This window comes from Mya arenaria, chromosome 11 (assembly GCF_026914265.1).
Source record: "Mya arenaria isolate MELC-2E11 chromosome 11, ASM2691426v1".
NCBI classification, from domain to species: domain Eukaryota; kingdom Metazoa; phylum Mollusca; class Bivalvia; order Myida; family Myidae; genus Mya; species Mya arenaria.
Window position 1 is genome coordinate 47,682,764 of NC_069132.1, and position 9,041 is coordinate 47,691,804.

The 9,041-nt window shown below is 34.4% G+C and overlaps 1 protein-coding gene across 1 annotated transcript in view; it reads right to left on the bottom strand.

Annotated features, from left to right (window-relative positions):
* Nucleotides 1-7,797, bottom strand: part of LOC128207547 (homeobox protein Meis1-like) — a 130,967-nt gene extending 123,170 nt beyond the window's left edge. The window contains exon 1 of the mRNA XM_052910528.1: nucleotides 7,624-7,797. The gene's annotated coding sequence lies outside the window, so the exon portion shown is untranslated. The remainder of the gene's footprint in view (nucleotides 1-7,623) is intronic.
* Nucleotides 7,798-9,041: the final 1,244 nt, after the last annotated feature.

The window sequence follows — 9,041 nt, forward strand, 5'->3', positions numbered from 1 at the left end:
GGTTCTCGTGCATTTTAAAGAATGATAAACGTATGTTCTATTACATAAAGCGAGATACAATGCCTGTCAAAAGTGTCATATTGTGAATTTTCATTTAATTTATCACGTATATTACAGTTATGCTAACTTATTATAGTGATATCAGGGCAATACACCTGAACATGGTTTTTCATAGAGTAATTTATTATAGCACAACGTTAGCATCTATTCATTGCGGTGTAAGCGAAAAGGAAACACCTTTAGCTTATCGTAGCCGTATATTTTACAATCTAAACAAAGTCCCGAACAGTCACCGCCAGTCGATATAAAGGATTTTACTTAAACGACTCAAATGCAGTCTTTTGTCGGATTATCGTTATTTGAATGAATGAGAATTTCTGCCACAAAGCTCCGCAAAACGTGTACAAATATTGATCCAGTAGTGGTATCGAAGCTTTTTAAAAGATCAAAATATGTTTTAGATTTGTTAATCTTTACAGAGGTCCAAGGGAGATTAAGAGGATCAGACGAACATCAGATCCCACGAAGCTAGGAGCTTCAAACATGTTACCTAGGTTCTGATGAAGTATTTTCCCATTCAAAGCCAAGCCATCCCTTGTGGATCCGAATCACCGAGGTATTCTTGCAAGTCATACTTCGTGCTTGCTCAGATTGTTGTACTTTTCCAAGCACATTTGATTCGTAAATGAAACTAAATATGACCATACATTCTTATATATTTACATGACCAACAGCTAATTGTGATTTAAAGGAACAAAGTCAAAGTGAATGTGCCACGTGTATGAACAGGTGATTAAAGTAAAGCGTAAATATTCAATTTAAAGTAATAATTACTATATTTTATACGAGTATATTTCATTTGCAGTGTTCAGTGATTTATTATTACAGTATCGTTGTTGAACAATATCCAGAACGAATACTCGTACTACGGTTTAACCATCATGATTATAACGAGTTGACTGCGACTTGCAAAGCTGATGCCAGAAAATGCTGAATAATCTTGATAAATGTAATACAGCCATAAACGCACAGCATTATCGTCGTCGGCAGTTTTATCTTCAAAATGTACTAAGTTTATGATAAGGGAATTAGGTTTGAAACTCGTTTACAAGTACCAAGTGAATTGTACCTATTTCGATGTATTTTCACGACATAGTTTGGATACTCTCTTGCACGACAATAATATTGTCACTTGCATGCAGGACGCTCGCATTTTTGACATTGTATATTTGTTAAAATGGTTTTGTCTTGAACACTGGTTTGGCGCCAGAAACTGACGTCATAACTTGACCTGATCGAGGAGAGAGAAACGAACGTCAGGTTGTCTTGTGTTGCAATTGAATTTTACGTCCGTCGAGTTCAGTCAGACGATGCGCGGGGACTTGCAATAGGCGCAATATAACATGTTAGTGTCAAGAAGGATGTCATGTGTATACATGAAAAACGTGAATAATTGCAAATTGCAGCTCATGAAGTATCGGTTCATAGTATACATAGTGCAAAACAAATCATTTAAATAGCTTATGTTCGTTTTGTTTGTCATTTCGCTTTGATTCCTTTGTCACTAAACAAGTTTACAGAAGATATTGTTCCCGTATAGTATAAATTGCATTAATTTTTGAAATGTTGCTGTGTTTTTTTTATAAATTACAAAGGCGGTGGCGTTTAAAAATAATAACAATGGCTTCTGTATTATGGCGAAAATAGAATGCGGCACTTGAGCATTTTTAACATTAATTTGAAGAACTATTAAGGTAACTCAATACGACTTCGACTTCGAATAGGACTTATTCAAAATCCTTATCGTTGTATACATACATTGGTTTTAGTTTCCACCGAGATCCTGCAGGTTGATATAAATAGTGGCTGCATTTTTGTAACGCGTACACCAAAACCAGGTCAGTTCTGCGATGCAAACTATACCCCAAATCATGAGCATAGGAAGTTTTCGCCATGTCCAATATCCTTTAAAATATGGTTTATTTGTTATTCGCTTAGATAAAGTTGAACCGTGTTGTTACAAGGCATCATATTCCGGTTAGAAAGTTTCAACTTTCCTGATGATGACAAGCTCAGAAATATTTAAGAAAAAATGGATGACTTATAAATTCAATTAATTGTGTTCAATATAACAAGGCATTCTTTAAACGTAATCATGATTTTACGATTGTAATCAAGTGATCAAAGTGTGAAGATTTTAATCAGTTGCGGCAGATAGCTAGATTGGATGCATTTTAAAGGTGGTAACCCCTATTCTATAAACGGAATTGCCGTTTCTTAACCTTTAACCCCGACCCGTTCCTATGAGGATCGCTTCTACCAACGTAATACACTCTGTCAATCAAAAACAAACACTGGAGTTTAAAAACGATCCTTTTGGTATCACTTTCTTGCCACAAGACGCAGCCCTTAAAATGAGATGGGAAAGAATTTGAATATACTGGGCACGGTCTTATTCGTTTTGGTCATATTGTCAGGGATTTGCCACATGTTTGTTTAATCACGATAATATTAGTGGATTTATATCATGAATACTGATGGGATATATTCGCAATGCGGTATCGAAAGTGATATCTTAGGGTTTTGCCGTTGAATCACACATTGTTGTCATTTTGTGTTTTAAATTAGTTGTGAAACCACTAAAAGCGAAATTTGCAAGTTTTAGACACGAATTATTTCCGCTTTCGTTGCTATTTTACACAGATCCAAGTTAGTTTGTTTGCTCAATTTGTAGCCTGATCCTGATTTGATTTTAATTTGACAATTATGAGTGTATCATATTCGGATCTGATTTGTATACGAGTGACCGAACTTGGGTCATTGTCCGAGCTGTCAGCAGCGTGCCATATGCCATTACGAGCGTCTGTGCGATATGGATAGTCGTTAACACCTAGACGCATTGAAAGCGTTTAAAGTCTGTGACTTATCTGTCACTATGTCCATATGTCATAGTAGGCGGCAATGGTGTCGATGAAATTCCAATCAGAACGAATGCTACCGTTAATATATTTCTCCTATCTGGGAAATTGCTATACTAACAGCTTGCACATGGGTCAAATTTTGGCGCAAATATCTCAGAGATTCGGTTCTACTAAACTTTTGAACTTGTTGAACATCAGTATTTTTTATAAGAAAAATAAGATATTTCATATTATAGTATTTTCTATATTCAGAAAATAAGTATTTTGTTTAACTAGACAGAAATAAACTCATGAGTATAAATGTTGTCAATTTAATTATATGACTATGGTGGTGATGTTGCGCTTTTCGTGTTAAACCTTTTCGGTGAGCAGTGACTGATCACCAGCAAGACGCGGATCCGTGAGCAATGACTGATCAACAGCCAAGAGACAGATCCGTGAGCAGTGACTGGTCAACAGCCAAGTGGCGGATCCTTGAGCAATAGCTGTTAACAGCCAATTGGCGGATCTTTGAGCAGTGGCTATTAAACAGCCAAGTGGCGGATCCTTGAGCAGTGGTTGATCAACAGCCAATTGGCGGATCTTTGAGCAGTGACTGGTAAACAACCAAGTGGCGGATCCTTGAGCAATGGCTGATCAACAGCCAATTGGCGGATCCGTGAGCAGTGGCTGGTAAACAGCCAAGTGGCGGATCCATGGACTATGGGTAAAACATTTTACTGCAAACCTAGGATCAGCCGGTTCGATCTGCCACCTTACCACTTAGAAATCCGTCTTCCGGGAGGGACGTTAAACAGATCACATGTGACAGTGCTATATACACTGGTGTTGTTAAAGAACCAGATAATCTCTAACCAGTGTAACATTCTGTCTCTGCATTATTCTCCACAACCTTTTATAAACGAGGTTGATTCCCTGGGACCGACGCCAATAGATAATCCGGTGTCGTAGTAAAATAAACGTACACTTCTCCGGTCAACATTTCTTTTTTGATCCTACAAAACGATGCATGATCTGTTTGATCATTCAGTATCTGCATATAGTAATGCAACACACTTGAAAAATATATCATGTTTGTAACTAACACACAATTATGCCACTCATTGAACAAAGTGTAAAGATTGATGTATATTTATATGTCAATTTTACAAATATAAAATCATATTAATCTGTAGGAGCTTAATGTGTGATGTTTGGGCTCGCCTTTTTGCATACTTATTTTGATTTGTTTTCTGGTATCGGATAAGATATAAGTTAATATGTAATCTCGTTCAATCATAACAATACAGAACAGTTATTTAAGCAAAATAAATTTAAAAAAAACACACGCGAATATTTTATTATTTTTTCAACATTTTCGGACTTATATCGTTGCCTCGTTGCGTCTCTTGTTAAGATTTAGATTGGGTACACATTCATTAGAAATAGAAACTTGAAGGTACAACAACATTGTTGGAGAGAACAAAAAATGTAAAATAAGTAATAACAATACAGTCATATCAGATTTTCATTTTTTTGCGCATTTGTCCTCTGTACACTGACCTTAGAGTTAAGTATAACCTGAATCCATATTTTAACACTATTAACAAATTTGTATCCATCTTGTCTAGTTCCAACAGTCGGATTATTAGAAATCTTTCAAAATTTGTATTTAATGCTATGACAAACCGTACTGATGCTCTCGTTGTCCAATGTACTGCTTCATTTATTTGGTATATATGTAAGTTGTCAGATAATAATATGTTGTTTTGTTTTTCTTTTTTGTGGCCATCTGTGTATATATCGTGATGTTTGTGTTAGGCCAAAGGCATGGATTTGCCGATATTGCCATAAATTGAAACAAACTGTTATCCTTGATTTAATGCAACTGGGCCTGTCACTGTAGTTTCCATTATTTTAATAAACACGTAATATAATAGGATTTTAGACATTAAATGGTTTTAAAAACCCTCTCTTAGTTTTAAAAACCATTTCTTAGTTATTTTGATTTAATGTTTTCCCAACAATTATTTTGTTCTGTATACGATTTCTAATAATATGATTTCCATTTCTCGTCTACTGACAATAGCATAAAATAAGTTGCTTATGTTTGTTCGTGTTTTCATTAGCATCATATATGTAGATATATTCAGTCATCTTGAGATGATATTATTATTATTATTATATTGTCATTAAAGAGAGCAATATAATATAATATAATATAATATAATATAATATAATATAATATATATATAATATAAATATAAATATAAACATAATATAATATAAACATAATCTAATATAAATATAATATAATATACTCTTAGATCTATGTATACATGAATACATATATTTATGTATATGTTTTCCGAAGTAGAATGTAACACCCCCACCCCCCTCCACGCATATTTTAAAAAAAAGTAATAATATTAATAAAATAAAATAAAAATAGACTTTGTGATTATTTGTATGATATGGTATGTTTTATTTCACAAACGCCTTCAAAATTTTCTCATGCCAAAATAGTTTACTCAAGAGAAGTCCGGATCGAGGAATGATTACGGTTGTTCTCCTGCATTTAAAACAAGGAAGACAAACGTTTCCATTACATTAATAAACTTTCCAATATGGAGGAAACAGTCTAACTAGAAATATAAATATTTTTTTTAAATCATTTGTAATCTGTATTTGAACTTATGATGAGCAAAAAAAAAAAAACTGTAAGAGACTCCAAGCATAATGAACTTCACTGAATAGTCATTTTCCTATAGACGTGTTTTTTTTTGTTTGCGACTGTCAACTCATTAAGGTTATATTAAGATGGTAATTAAATGGGAACACGTCGATGTATCACTCCATTCGCGGCAATTAAGTAAACTTGAAGTCGCTTGATTACCAATTTAATTCACAAAAACATTTTTGAGGAATCTTAATTACAGAGAAACAACGAGCTTATTTTTCTTGCTTTCTCGACCCTGAGTCGAAACACTGTAGCGTTAACGTACCGTAACGTAAGCGTAGCGTAAATATACCAACGTCTTTTGTTTTATATCGTTTTATTTCGCCTTTTCCTCATAAAACACAGGTAAAACCGCCGGAGGGAAATTTTATGCTCCTCATCAAAATCGTAGATTGAGGATTTAGGAGTGACAGATATATAAATTTTGTGGACGAAATGGACAGTACGTCAGCGGTTGATGGATTGTAATGACGGGACTTACGAAGCACACCTGTTAATTTGAGTGTACATTTGAAAACAGCTTTGTTTTCCTCACTTGAGCTTTGTAAAGAAATATGCTAGTTTTTTGAAGTAGACATTTGCCGTGATAGGGCCGAGAAAATCGAAGAAAATACAATTCAATGATTGGATAAATATGAACCGCTATTTTCAAAAAAAACACTTGAATGGTATTTCGGAGTAATAGAAGCGGAATAACTCCTACAAACATTTCGTGCCAATCCGTTTTTATATCAACACGCGAGTTTTACAAGTCGTCTATTTAAAAAAAAGTTAAATGAGACACTGTGTTGCGTTAGCATTAAAACTATATTTAATTTAATTCTGTCTTTATATGGAAAGTTATACTTCGCAAGTTTTGCAGTAGAAATCTACTGTATAATTATATTTAAATGTAACGAATAAATACTATGAATAAATGGCAAGAATACGTAAATTATTGTTACTTCCTTTTCTTCGATCAATTAAACAAGACTCTGAATTATCTTCACATGGTTTTAAAATTTTATGTTTCGTGTCTTTGTTTATAATGAATTTGTTTTTGATTAATAATTAAGTTACACATGTTGAAGTTTTCCGCGAATGTTTGTCAATGAATGAAATGCTTAGAAACGCATATATTCGTGATCTATTTTAAACATGCTTAACAATATTTGATTAATTGCGCTTTTTGTTTCAAGATTTGATTGTACGCTAAAGAATGTGTGCAGTTATCAAGCCTGTTCACTAATTGAGTTTCGCTTAGATCTTAAGAAATCCTTATCACATTCTAACAGTTTCAGGACGTCACGATGTTTACACGTATAGCCGCTTTAATAAACTCGTTTTTTAAAAGAATCGTTTTCTGCGATGGAAGAAATGTGGAATGCTATTTACGCGCGCTAAGTCCATACTGAAATGATAATTGAAAACAGAAAGCATATCCATTCTTTCGCGTTTTATGTTTGTATGATGTGTCGCCGCGTTTATTGAAATTTGTCTTGTTTGATGTGTCCGTGGTTCGACCTATCAGATGGGATAAATCAACGTTTATTACAGTTACCCATCCACCCGAGTGCGTCAAAGAAGACGTTGCGAAGACTACCACCAAGTAGAATTGTTATTCACTATGAATCCTTTTAGGAAGAGAAGACAAATTCGGTCCTTTCGGGACAGCTGACAACACGGATAAATGACTAACACCTTCGAATGTCCAAATCAATTTTGGCAATCGAAAACAAATGAGTGATCAGACGATAACCATCATATCCAATAAATCTAGGGCACATTGCTTATTGATATGAATAAGTTATGGCGAAAACTGTAAACCATTCATTAAGCAATCTGTTCTGAAATGTAGTGATTCATTTTGATCCAATCAGACGCACGATGTCGAGAAATAACTTACTCCATTACATAATCCCGTGATGAAATCGATGATTTTTTTCTTAATAAGTGACAAATGTTAGTATTTATTTCAATTCAAACATATTGAAATGCACATACCTTGTATGGGAGAGACAGATGATCTCAGACAACAAAGATGGATGGACCTGCAAATATATCCGTATTGAAAGTCTCTGTAACGTACAAGTTAAAATTTAGCAATGTGTCAAAGAGCTGGATGACATTCCGCTAGAGAAGCTGTCACAGTAAACCTCAGCTAGTTTACGACATACACAAAGCTATCTGATGGATTCTGTCACAGTTTACCGTTCCTCTTCCACATAATGTATCTGTCTATACGAAGCTAACAGACGGGTGGGCGGGACTCCGCTCCGGGCAGCTTATCAATATTCATTAGCTCCGTTCTCTGTGTGGAAGTCCTATTTTTTGTTCAAGCTTTTATTGAGTCTTTTTGGAAAGGTACCGTCTTATTTCGGGAACAGTCGCAGTTCGGATCAAAATCGAAACGTCGGAGTACGTACAATTAGTGACGGTAAAATAGATCAAAATAAAACGGAAAGAACTAGAAATGTTTATTACAATGGGTTTGCGTTTTTCTCGTTTTCTAATGGCTTCAGACTGGGTGACGTGTCATTAGGACGCGGGGAAATTGTCTAGAATTTCAGAACCTGTTTTCTTATTAAGGTAAATAGACGACATACTTTGGGAGGCAAATATAATTATATTTTCTCGGGAAAAGTATTCTCGTCTGCTAACTGTAATTTCTCATTTGTCTGGGAATCAAAACGCGTCTGCTGTGAGTTTTATTTCTGGAAGGAGCTATTTTCTAAACTCTTAAGGCGGAGAATATAGCATTCAAAATTGGAAGAAATGCTATACATTTGCGTGATACTATTTAGTCATAACATCATAAGACACCGCCGATGATATAAATTCGCAAAAGTTCTGCTATAAAACTCATTTCAATCGATTCGAAGAGAACGTATTATATCATAACTGATTTCGGAAAATAGTTCCATTAGAATCTTTATTGATCTATGATATGAAATGCCATTTGATTCCCCTACCCATTTACTGTGGAAACTTCTGTAACGCTATTTCACCTTTCAGTAATAGAGAGTAATGTTTATGATTCGTTGTTTTTTTTCATAATTATATTTCATTGGTTAATTGCTGAATACTTCTCTACGATGATACAAGGGCATAGCGTATTATATGACATTTTTTCGAGATTATTTGTTTTCTTTTACCGAAACTAGCGCCAACTTCTGGAGTATGTACATTTCTATGAACATCGCCTAGTTTTTTGGACAAATGCATATTTTATCTCACTTGTTTAAATAATATCCGCAACAAGTCCATTTTAAGCAAGCCTTAAACGTTCGTCTTACAGACCATTTTAAAAGAATTTCCACAAGTATTTCTAATTAAATATCCTTTATCCATTAAAAAAGAATTGTAGTGTGATTCTATTTCTCAGAAAATGCCACGTGTTGCCTTTTTTATGGAATAACTAT